Source organism: Sarcophilus harrisii, chromosome 2 (assembly GCF_902635505.1).
Source record: "Sarcophilus harrisii chromosome 2, mSarHar1.11, whole genome shotgun sequence".
In the NCBI taxonomy this organism is placed as follows: Eukaryota; Metazoa; Chordata; class Mammalia; order Dasyuromorphia; family Dasyuridae; genus Sarcophilus; species Sarcophilus harrisii.
In genome coordinates this window covers 628,577,492-628,591,092 of record NC_045427.1, presented here as the reverse complement: position 1 = coordinate 628,591,092, position 13,601 = coordinate 628,577,492, and positions in this window count along the sequence as shown.

The following is a 13,601-nucleotide window of genomic DNA, read 5'->3' as shown; positions in this document are numbered from 1 at the left end:
GGGATAGTTCCAGGACTCTATTGCACCACAGTAAACTATCTTCTAGCTGAATGAAGAAAATATTTACAAAGTACTAGGGTCACCATAAATTGGGAAATATTGCTTCATATGATGTTCAGTGCATTACCCAATAAAGCTGACTGAAAGGTCTTGATGATTCAGTGGGTGGAAACCAATTCCAGAATAAAGACCTCTTATCTTGAAGAGGAACTTGAGGATATTCTGAAAGTTCAACTGGAGGAAGTTGCCAAAGGTGAACAGAGGAGCTGGACTTGGAGGATTTTTTTCCCCATTCTGCCTCTGTCTCTCCACCCAAACAGAATGATGAGGGAAAAAAAAAACACAAGTCACTAGATGAGAGATGGCAAATCCCCACAGGCCCATGGCCCCATGGGTGGATCCCAGAGCAGATAGTTTCCAGCTCATCTGCCCAAATTTATTATGTCTTATAGAAAAAGAGTGAGAATGAGGAGTCAATGATAAATCTGGTATTTTGAAGGAAGCTGAAAATGGAATCTTATCATTTTAACTAAGTTAAAAAGTGAATAAATATTTTGAAAAGCATGTTGTTGTTGTTGTTTTTTAATCTACTACATATGGTTTTTATTTTATTTAACTGACCAAGAATAGTTAATAGCAAAGTTCATCTCTTTCTATTTATTATTTGTTTATGTGTATTTGACTCTTTGGGGGGTTTTCTTGGCACAGAGACTGGATTAGTTTGTCCTTCCAGCTCATTTTACAGATGAGAAAACTTGTACCTTAAAATTTTTTTTATAAAACTGATTGTTTATTTTTGTAATGCCTCCATTTCAAAATAAATTCTTCCTTGCTTCCTTGTCCAGCAAATCATCTTTCTTTTTGAATTTTTTTATTCTTCTTGAACTTAAATACCAAAAGATAAAAAAATTTCTATCTACACAGCACAACATGAGAGGATTCAGTATAAAACCATAAATTTTCATTACTTTATTATTTTCTTAAGAACCTCATTTATGGCTTGTCCAATTTCTTTTTTCTAAAATTACAATTACACAATGTCCATTTCCTTCTCCCCTTCATCAATTTATGTAATGTTTGGGCTAGCTTTCTGTAGGAGCTCAGGAACAGCCTTGATCTTAGTGAAGGAGGGCAGGAGAGCCACCAGGAGGATGGTCAAAATGGAATGTCTCATTTCCAGTCCTTCTCAGCCCTTAAATGTCTTGATATGATTACATCATTACAGTATACACTATGAATGTGTGAACTAGAGAACCATTACATCACCATGCTAAGTACTAAGTATATATGTGAACTAGAGAACCATCATCTCATCAGTTCCACTGAGTTAACACCTTGTTGTAAGTATCCTTGTTTCAAGTATACTTCTCTAGAATTCTGGTCCTCTACATCTCCCATTTTTTTTTTAGAACACAGGTGGTCACGCCCTCCCTGACTTCTCAGGAAGAGAGGTGAAAAAAACAAAAAAGGAGGTGATAACACCCTCCCTGACTTCTCAGGAAGGTGAGAACACCAAACCAGATATTGTTAGTAGGGTTCCTCTGGACTGAAGGGTCTTACTTGAACAGGTATACATAAATCCATCAGCATGGGAGGTATTACACAAGTACATAGTATTATAACACGGGGTAATAGTGGTGTAACAAACAACATAATACATGTCCATATGTCCTAGAAGGAGGATATATAAATAACAATCACACATGCATCTCGTTCAGCAGCCAAGAGATAGTCCAAAACCATTCTATTGTGCATTACTTCATTTGTCAGGGAATCCAATTATTCCTGTGGGTTCTGAAATCCTACAACAGTCTCATCATGTCTCAGGGAATTCAATGATTCCTGTGGGTTTTGGTGTCCTGCAACAGTCTTATCAACAATTTTTGATGTTCATGAGTCATGATTTTTCAGTGGCAAACATAGTCAGAGATGGAACCATCTGATGTTTCTTGGGTCCTCTCCTTTGCCCCCAGGGTCCTTTTCCTTTCTGTCTCTCTGATGGATGAGGTGAATATGGCTCGTTGGCACCCATCTGATTCCTTCCTCATCTGTAGAGATACAAGCAAACCCTCTCCCCCAAGCAGTTAATTTATCTGGTCCCTTCCATTCACCACTTTCTGGATCTCTTCATATTGCCTGGAATTATCTAAAGATAGTGGAGCTGCTCGCACTGGACACTGCCCTTCAGGTAGGTTATAAAACCTGTCTGCCGGAGCCAGTCCATCTTTGTCAAAAATCAAGAAGTTAATTGTTTAAAGAGCTAAATTTAGAAGTTCTCTAAGGTTATCTGTGGCTCCCCCTTTCTTTTGTTTTTAGAGGAGCATCTTGATGTCTCTGTTTCTCCTCACTACTATTTCCTGACCTTGAGGATTAAAAGGTATGCTCGTGGTGTGTAAAATCTTATACTGTGCACAAAAGGATGCAAAATGTTTAGAAGTATATGCAGGTCCATTATCTGTTTTTTATTGCTTGTGGCACACCCATAATTGCAAAAGCTTGTATAAAGAATTCAGTGATCACTCGGGCTGTCTCTTTTGCTGCTGGTATTGCAAAAGTAAATCCTGAGAAGGTGTCTACTACAACATGGATAAAAGACGACCAAAAGATTTAAAATAGGTCACATCCTTTTGCCAAATTTAATCGGGTTTCAAACCACGAGGGTTGTTCCCTGGAGGGAGTGTAGAAGTGTGGAAAGGAAGGCAAGCTGTATAGGCTTTTACTATGATCCTAGCTTCCTCTTGTTATTTCAAATTGCAAATGTAAAGCTCGAGCAGCCTGATGATATTTAGAATGAGATTCTTGAGCTTCCTGAAATAAAGGAGTATTGACCAACATAATTAGAAGGCTATCTGCCTTGGAATTACCATCAAACATAGGACCTGGAAGTCTTCTATGAGAGTAGATTTGGTACTTCTGTCCTTGATACCAGAATTGCTAATGATGGTTCTATTTCTATGAGATAAGTAGCACAGCTAAAAAGTATTTGTCACAGCTGCTTTTCTTACTCATCTCCCAACCTTTACTCACCATAAAGTTCTAAACTTGTTAATAAATCATACTCTTCTGTTTCAAGGAATCTTAGGTATTATAGATTAGATAGGAAGGAGGAAGAGAACTAGAAGAGAGGTACAGTGTCAAGAAAATCCAGGGAAGAGAACTATTGACCCAGAAGGAAAAGGTAATGAATATATAAAAAAGGTCACTCAAGTCAAAAGAAGACAGATAAAAGGCAACAGAACTCCATGGGGCAAGGGAATGAATGAGGTATTTTGATGTGGAGGTCAATTTAAAGTGGACCTGGTTGGCTCTTGAGTTAAGATGCTCAAAGGAAGAAAGGGAGAAAGAGATGGAATGAAACAAAGACATGAAGTGAAAGGGAAAGAGTAGATGCAGAAGGTGTGAGCCACAGGAAGAGATGTGTTATAGTGGATATAATTCTGTAAGTGGTGTGAAAAATATAGATCCGACATCTGCTTAAAATTCTTTAGAGCTGTGTGGTTATGGGGTAAGTCCCATAATGTCTAAGAACTTTAGGCAACTCTCTCAGATTTAGCCACTCAACTATAGTTGAGTTCTGACTTGCTCTGGGATTGTACCAATGAAATGATAGATGCTTGAAACATTGATGTATCATGTTGTATTGTAGAATGAAACTGATTTTAGGTGATTAGGACCTAAACTTTAGAAGATTTACAAAACTAGAAATGTATGGGTTCATCAATGGATAGTGACTTAATCACCTTTTGCCAATCATCTAGCCAATAACAGAACCACAATGGTGTGGCTGTCACCAGGGAGTGGTTCTTTTTTGTATATAATCTTAGAAAAGGATTCACTAAAGCAAAACTTCTTAACCTGTGTATTGGGACTCACTATGGGGTCCCATAGCTGAATGTGGAAGTTTCACAAAATTTGGTGAAAATAAAAAGATATCAAATATTCTGCCAAGATTTAATTCTTTATGTGAAAGTAAGCAAGCATATACATCTCATTAGTATGCAAATTTACTTTTGTCTTTGATAAATGGCAAAATTATATGTATACCAAAGAAAAATTTTAAAATAAATTTCTTTTGATTTATCATTTTTATTTTTAAATATTTGATTTTATTAATTTTATGTACCTATCTGTTCAAAGTTGTGAAAAAATTCTTGAGCAAAAAAGAGGTCATGAGTGGAAAAAGTTTAAGAAACACTAGACTAAAGCATGGATGAATGGATTATTTCTAATGATCAAAATATTATTAATAGAGAATCAGTAGGAAACTCTGATCTCTTGTAATCCAACCCATTCATTGTTGAGATGAAGAATCTGATGTGAGAATAGTTATTAGCATTAGAAGCAAGATTGGTTCCAAGTTCTTGTAATCTCAAGGTCAAGGCTCCTTCCATATTATGCCGATTCTGAAATCATGAATCCCTAATGTATAGAAATGCGGGCGCTCATTTGCATATTAGGTGTTATTAACAATTCATCTAGGTTTATTTTACCCCAACTTCATGAACAAGATTGATGTAATACAAAATAAGATGATCATTGAAATTATTTGAAAAGTAGAAATTAATATGAATTTTCTGGGGTATATTTTCTAATCTTCCTCCATACCCCAACACTAAAATTGAAGGTATGAAGTAGAGCATAATTGAAGAATGTTGAGAGGTTTGCACACGAATGTCTATAAAGCTGCCCCTATTACAAAATGACATCAAAGGTACTCTGCCTACCTGTCTTCCCTGGAAATTAATACCCATTTTAATCAATAGGTGAGAATTTTTTTTTCCTCAAGGGGATTTCAGTACAAAATATGAGAGTATTTTTTGTCTTCTTCTTTAGAGAGGAAGAACGGATAGTTGGTAAGGTATGGGACAGGGAAGACTCTTACCCAAAATGACTACTCAGAGATCACTCAAAGTAGAAAGCAGAAAAGATTGTTTATTAAATTCTCATGAGAATGAGCAGTCCCACCACAAGACAAAGGGAAAGTGCTCATGGCAGGAGGGCTAAAGAATTAGTAAAGATACACAGCTTTTGTAGATTTGTTACAAGAGATTACATCACAAGAAAGAGAGCATTGTGGGGGGGCATCTAATTGATTGTTGCTATCTGGAGAGATTGGAATGGAAGGTTTGTTTCCCCAAAATCACTTGATTTCTAGGAAACAGAAAATCAGGTCTTCAGGCTTTAGGTAATCAAGCAGACAGTATTTAAACTAATAGTCTAAATATCGATAAATGTCAAATACTGGTAAATGTCATCAGGTCAGGTTAAGTAAATATGTCTATAGCTGGCCAAGGTTCAAGTAAATATAGACCTACACATATTGTACTTATGCAGGTCACGGAGACACAGAAATAATGAAAATAAAATACAGAAAAAGAATTCACACATTCCTGTAAGTTCTTCACCTTATCTCTCTATTCCACACAGTAATGTGTTAGAACATTGGTGAACCCAATATGATTGGTTTTCATGCTAATTTCCAAGGATGGATGTCCCTAGGAGAAAATGGGTCATTGCTAATGCTAAGATTCTCTTCCTTAGCATCCTCCTTGAGACATAAGCTGATATACATATCTGATGAATGGTTTAAATCAAGATGATAATATCATCACCAACACTATCAGATTCAAATGAAGACATCTTTATTTGACAATGATAGCTGAAATAAATATAAAAGATGTAAGGTCTGCAAATCACTTGACATTTTTTCATCTGATGCCATCTAAGGGAGATGTAGTTATTATTTCCATTTTACAAATCATAGGATAATAGATTTAGAGATCCATTTTATAAATCATAAGATAATAGATTTAGAGGTGGAAACCTCTAGAAGACACATAATTTATGATCCGCATTTTTCAGGTGAGGAAAATGAGGCTTAATGACTTGACTGAACATATACAGATAGTGTCTAAAGAGAAATGTAAACACAATTTTTCTTCTTTCCTATCTATTAAGCAATAGAGAATTATCCCATTACTCCTGCTGAAGACTTTGTGTTCTTGACTGAGATGAAGGACACTGAGCACATCTGAGAGTCATGTTAGGTAATAATATCAGGCAGATACTCCACACAGGTGTATTGGACAATCCCAGGAGACCAAGAAGTTAAGTGGTTATTCCTATTTTTGTTCCTACAGCAAAAATTCATGAAGAAATTTATTGTGTGATTGACATAATTGAGTTCCTTTCATAAAGGACAGACAAGACATGCCCCATATGGATACTGTGGGATATGAGGTGCATTGATCCCATACCTCTCATTATGAGAGAAATTTTGACATAAAATGGTAACAAAATGGGAAGAAAATGTTGATTGTATATAAGCCAAAATGATTTCTGAATTCATTTGTGGGTTTGGGGGAGGCTTCTGTAAGTTTTTCAATTTTCTCCAGGAGCAAAATTCAAGCTATCCTCTTCCTGATTAATTAATCAAAATTTATTTTGATTTGCAGTGCTGTTAAGGGAGATAGTTATAGCTAGCATTTATGACAATAGCTAGTATTCATATAAAATTTTAAAATTAACAACTTGCTTTAGAAACATAGTATTTTATCTTTATAACTATCTTGGGAGAAAAATAATATCGTCCCCATTTTGCAAATGAGGAAACTGGGGCAGACACTGATAATAGCACTTGTCCAGAGTTACACAACTAGGTTATGAAGTTAGCTTTGAGCTTTTTGACTCTAAGTTCTGCTCTGCACTCCATTTCTCCTGATTAGAATTGATTTTGTTTGGATTTGTTTGCATATTACTTCCCCATTAGATTGTAAGCTCCTTGAGGACAGGGGCTATCTTTTACTTCCTTTTATGTCTTTGACACTCAGCAAAGTGCCTGGCACATAATAGATACTTGATAAATGTTTAACAATTGATTACTATCATCATTCTAAAATATGCTATCCTTTTCCAAACAGAGAATCCTAGATCAGCAACTCATCACTCAGCAAAGCAGAACTCTCCCAATCTCAGATAAAGAACAGGGTCAGACTAAACAAAGCCCAATTATTAGAATATCAATGATTTCCAGAGAGGACACAGTCAGACTCTATTTGATGTTTCTTCCTGTGCTTAGAAGAGAGTGGCCTGTAAGAAACCTTCTAATATAAATTTTACTCAATAATCCAGAGTTTTTCATATATATATATATATATATTTCCCTGTATCCTACCTGGTGCATTTGTAGTCTTGAAGGTTGCTGGGGTCCAGTGTCTTGATGCTTCTTCACTCTTTCCAAAATGAAATATTTCATTTCCTCAACATTTTAAAAAATCACTTATATTCTCTAGGAAGGTACATTTGAATGTTGGTAAAAATTTGAAGAGATATACTCCAAAACCCAAACCCAAACAAACACACGAGTTTATTGTCATAAAAACTTTAAATCTCTAACTATTCACTAAGTGGGATGGGGTGCTAGACCCCCCCCTTACCCAAATTGACTGCTTGGAGGCATCTCTAGATACAAACAGAAAGCATTTGTTTGGTCCTTGCAAAGAGAGGTCCAAGCACATCAACTGGACAGTCCAGTATGGTGTGTGGGATATGGCAGAAATAGAAAATGGATTATATTCCAGAAAACATGTGAGTACAAATTCCCCTTCGACTGATTTTTAAATTCATTGGATGGAATGAAAAATAAGTAGCAAATGACCAATGGTCAATAATGCTGTCAACTTTCTGAGGGTCATGGGACTTCCTGAAATTTAGGCCTAAGGTCTGGCCTACTTTACCTATAGTCTCTGAGAAATTTTCACCTGGTCCCATTCACTCTCTCTTTTTTATTTCATACCTTTGAAAATTCCTCATACCAATCCTGATACATTTCTCCTACTAGGACATCCTTATCATCTAAGCCTTCAGGCTCTTCAGCATCAATTGTAACTGCTCTCTAGCATTCAGAGCCAACACCTGTACATTAGTGGAAGCTTTCAGGAACCAGAGATCTTGCTTCCACCAACTCTTACTATTTGTCTAGGATTTGGCAGCCAGTGTCCCCAAATTCCTGCTTTTGTTTCCTCAAAGGAGTAGGGGCAATGGATGGAACAGTGTGGTCTTAAGTGAGTATGATCTCCTTTAGCAAAAATTCCCTTTTCAGTCTTATAAGGGAAGATTTTTACCAATTAGTACAGGTGTTAACAAAATCCAAAAGCCCAAAGCCCTGCCAGGGAGCATATGTGCAAAACCCATCTGCCAATCCTTCCCTAAGTATGTAATCCTCCTCTAGGAAGGGCCCAGAATGGCGGGGGGAGAGGAGGAGGTAACAGCCCTTAGAGATTTTACTTGCCTGAGAGCTATATGAGGAAATATAAGAGTCAGTAGTTGGGGAATTAAAAATGCCATGGTCAGGGGCAAACAGGCAGTAGCACAGGCAGCTGAATCTGTAAGCCTGTTTCCTTTGACCTGAAGTGAATCCTTTTTCTGTTGTCCTTTATAAACCATAACAGAAACCTCTTTAAAAGTCTAGGGACAATTTGCAATAATTGTTCCCCTGCATATTTAATGGGGGACTATTTGGCTGTCAAAAAATCTCCTTTCTTTCTTTATAGCCTTCATGAGCATGCAAAACATAAAAAGACATACTTGGAGTCAGTATAGATATTTATTCTGATTTCTCTGCCCAATTCTAAAGCTCTGTTAGAGGTAATTATGCTCTCAGCCTGATGGGGAGTTAGAATCTCCAATAATTGGCCTAGGGTAAAGCTAGAGGCTTCTTCAGTTAGGAAAACCATGACAGTCACTGCTCAGTGAGGGATCTGGTCCCTCATTTCCTCAATATACAGAGTAAAAGGCTTTAAGTAGGGCTAAAGTGGGGTAGAGGTCAGTTTAACTTTCAAGGTCTTAAAAAGCCTTGATCTTATTAGGGCCTTGAGTAGAATCATGGAGGGGCATGGCAATAACAAGTTAGGTATCCAGATTCTACAAAATCTAGCCAAGCTCAGGATGTATACAGCTGTTTCTTAGAGAAAGGTTCAGGGACTGATAAGATTGTCTGCTTCCTCTCCACAGTGAGGAAGGTGGGGAATTAATTCCTGGCCCCCAAACTTAATAGACTGATAGGCAAAGTGGATCTTTAGACAAAGAAACTATCCCCCCATGAAGCCAGAAAGTTAAGGGTTTTTATGGCAGCTGCTAGAGAAGCCTCTTGGGTTGGGCAGCAGATCAAGATATTATCTACATACTTGTATTGTGATCATGGATTCTATTGACCAGTTGCTCTGATTATAGAAATTTGCTGTAAGAGGAAACAGTAGGAACATGATTATAATAGTGTTAAAAATGATCCTTCAGGCTTCAGCCTGAGAGCACATACATAATAGGATAAAGCATCCTTAGCTCTGTTTGACAACCCATCATGCAATAACAATTCCACCCCATAGCCAGACTCAGGAATAATCAGGTGGGAAATAAAAAAACAGAACTGAGAAACTGAGTCAGAAGGAAATCACCTTAAGCAGAGGCTAAGGTTGTACTCCAAGCTCTTGCCCAGATAAGACATCCACCTGTAACAGTTCAGAAAGGCATCCCTCTGAGTAACTTATGGCATTTCTCCTAAAATGGTGGGCTACTGATTTAATGAACCATCAGGCAATCAGATCAAAATTCAAAACTCAAAACAATATTAGTTAACAGTCCCAAGAGAGTTCATCTCAATAGCAAGTTTGACCAATCAGAGAATTTAGGTCTATATATTAAAAAACCTTACAAACCATTGAGCATAACCTATCACATGTGCCTACAAGACACAGTCTAAACTAATGCAGGGATATCAAGTTAAAATCCTGCTTAAGATACTTCAAGAAAGCTATAGGTATTTATTAAATTAGGAGACCATTATGCACTTAAATAAATATTAAATAATTTTGCTGAAGACAGATGATGACTTTAGTAGAAATAATCATTTTCAGAGAATTTACAGGTCTAACAAACCTCTTACAAGTTTCTTGCATTGCTAAGTAGTAGAAAATGACTTTGCCTTAAAACAGCCATGAACTTGAGAAATAAAAAAAAGTTCAGTTTTTAACACTATGCAAACATAGGTCATTCTGTTAGACAATAGAAGCAATTAATGTTAAGGAATCTAATTTAACCCACAGTTAAATTTGGTCCAGGGCAGGGTTTATATTCTTGGCTATTTCCCCTATTTTGTAAAGGGTTAAGGAGAAAGGGCTCAAATCAGGGCATAATTATTTCCTCATATTCCAACTGATCCAAAGTAAAACCATGAAATCATGCAATTTTCAATCCCCAATTCCGGATAACTTACAAAAAGAAATTTATTCAAAAATTTTTTAGAAGTGATAGCCAAATTCTCACTTGTATTTTATTTCAAGTATGGAAATTTCATATTCTCTATCAAGCTTACAATCTGATACACATTAGTTGCACTACTTTTGTTTTAAAATTAACTTCACAAAACAAAACTTACAAATTGCACAGAATGCAATAGAATACTTTATGCAAACAGGTGACCTCATTAGGTTGAGTAAGTTATCGGAGAATAAACAGAGATTTAAATTTCCAGTAGTAATGCTTCAATATTTGCTCACAAATTTCTAAGATCTTGTACTTAAACAAATTCACAATTCTAGCACATACCAATAAATTGTGATAGTCTCATAATTATATGATTATATGATCATATATATCATATAATCACATAATTATATGAGATTGTTTCATATAATTATAATAATAAGAGAATCGTTATATAAAATTTACAACTCATCTGGATATCTAAGGAGGGTGGCCTTAAGTTCAACATTCCTGGTTTAAAAGCCAATCATTTGAAATTGTTTCTACTAAACAAAGTTGTAGATTATCAGTAAAATCATTCCTTTATTTGAACCTATGTAACTCAAACAAGTCATTTATCAGAGATAATCTTACTCACAAGATAGTTTTAAGAAACTTAAAATTTAAGAGCAATTCCACAAAAACTTTTTTCACTTCCTATCTGTTTACTTTCTTTGACTGACATCCTCTTTCTTTGTTTTCTTTTATTTCCCTCCAGTTCAGAGCTACATACTCTCAGGTCTCTATGCTTTTAAAGTGCAAACCTGATCCAGATAAGGTTTTTTTTCCTTAGATACCAACTTTTCATTACAAGCTAAATTTCAGTTCTAAAATTTTGAAAAGAAACCTTTACCTTTTGATTGTTTTTGCCAGTCCACAGAATTTCTCTTTCCTCTATGAATCAGAAAAGGCTAAGTGCCTGATGATGTGAACTAGGCTGTTTGCTGCCAAGTTTTAAAAGCAACCAACTGCTTTTCTGTTTTTCCTAAAATTTTCACATTCTCAAATCTTCTGTTAACACAGGTAGTACAAAGAAATTACAATTTACATATCTCTTTAGTGAACTTTGATTAAGCTCCTTTAAAACTGCTTTTACTATTATTATCTCAAATAATAAATTTTGTTGAACTTTTCTTTCTCTCCCTCTCACCCCTTTGTCTATGTATTCCTGATACAGTCAGGGAATAGGGGAAGGGAGAAGAAAGAGAAAGAGACTCTCTTTACTCTATTCACTATCCTCTTCACCTTAGGAGATCTTAATTTAGTTAAATTTGCTCCCAAATTATTCTATACACAAACACAAAAAATCATTTATATCAACATTAGCTTTGTATGTTGGTAACATCTAAAAACTCATATAAAGTTATCAATTAGGATGCAATTAAATTCAACGCAAAAAATCATTTATATCAACATTAGCATTGCCAAGCTCCCCAATCATTGCTCTCATAAATGAGCTAACTTTATTTTTATAGCCCACAGCTTTGCCAGAGCTGGGGTCCATGAGAAAAAAGTCAGGCTTTTTTTTTTCCTCCTAAGGTGGGAGCCAAGGATGTTAAGAAATCTTTCCCAAGAGTATAACTACAGTGTAGAATTTTTTCTTCTTGCTGGATGCATTTTAAATCTTTCCATGTAACAAAATCTAGCTCACAGAACAGACACAACATAGACATTCTGCAGAAAGACAGACACAGACACATACAAAAATGACATCAAAGGACTGTCCCATTCCCACACAAAACAGCAATATCTCATCATTTTATTGCAAGGCGACATCCAAGCACATCAACTAAACAATCCAGTTTGATGTGTGGCACATGACAGAAACAGAGAATGGATTATATAGTAGAAAAGACACTGGTACAACCCCACTTCCTGTTAATTTTTAAATTCATTGGATGAATTGAAATTCATTGATGAATTGGAAGTAACCATTGACCAATGGTCAACAGTGCTGTCAACTTCCTGGGGGTTACATGACTTCCTGAAGCTTAAACTTAGGGTTTGACCTTTTCTGCCCTACAGTCCTGAGAATAGAGATCACATAACTCCTTGAAATTTAGACCTAAGATCAACCTACTTTATCTACAATCTCCGATGAGACTTCAACTGGTCCCTTTCATATACTCTGATGCTTTATTAAAGTGTTGCATTTTAAAAAAAATTCATTAAATTTTTCATTAGCATAATGTTGTTTTTTGTTTTTGTTCTGTTGTTTTTGTTATTGTACACATTGGTTCTGCTCAGTTTGTTGGAGTTCAGTTTTTTTTTCAGCTGTGTCTGACTCATTGTGACCTGGGATTTTCTTGGCAAAGATACTGGGGTGATATGTTATTTCCTTTTCCAATTCATTTTAGATAGACAGCAGGATTAACCCACTTGGCCAAGATCACACAGCTAGTAAGTTCTGGGTCCAAATTTGAACCAAGGAAGAGGAGTTCAGAGAAACCTGGGAAGAAATGTGTCCACACAACTATAAGCCCTCTCTCCCATTTAATGCCTTTAATGTCTTTTCTTCCTTTGCACTTCATTTGTATAAATCTTTCTTTTGAGCTACCCAATTACTAATGTCTTAAACATATGGTATATGTTTCCATGTAAAAACATATATAATTTGTCCATGTTATGTTCCTTGAAATTAATATTGGACATTTGTCTCTTATATGTTAAATTTTCTATTGAATTCAGATTTAGTTGACAGAAAGTCCTGAAAATCTGCAAGTTCATTTAATGTCCATTTTTTTCATTGAATATTATGGACAATTTTTCTGGATATAATATTTTTGGCCATAGGCCTAATTCTTTTGATTGCCAATATATATGATCCTACCTTGTGGTCTTTTATTGTGACCGCTGATAAGTCCTGTACAATTCTAACTGTAGCTGCAGCATATTTAAATTTTTTTCTTATTTCTTGCAAAAGTTTCTCTTTGATTTAGCAATTTGGAAATGTTGCAATAATATTCCTAATTTTTTTTCCACAAAGGATCTCTTTAAGTTGGTAACTGGTAGATATTTTTCTATTTCTACTTTTTCCACATGTTCTATTACTCCAGGACAATTTTTTTAGATTTCTTCTGGTATTATTTTGTCAAGGTTCTTTTTATAGTCATAGCTTTCAGGTAGTACAATTATTCTTATATTTTCTCTTTTTTTGATCTGTTCTGCAGATCTGCAGAAATATAAGAGATATTTCACATTCTGTTCTATTTTTCATTCTTTATATTGTTTTGTTATTTCTTGGTCTCATAGCTTCTCTGGATTCCCCTTGCCCAATTCTAATTTTCAAAGAATTATTTTTG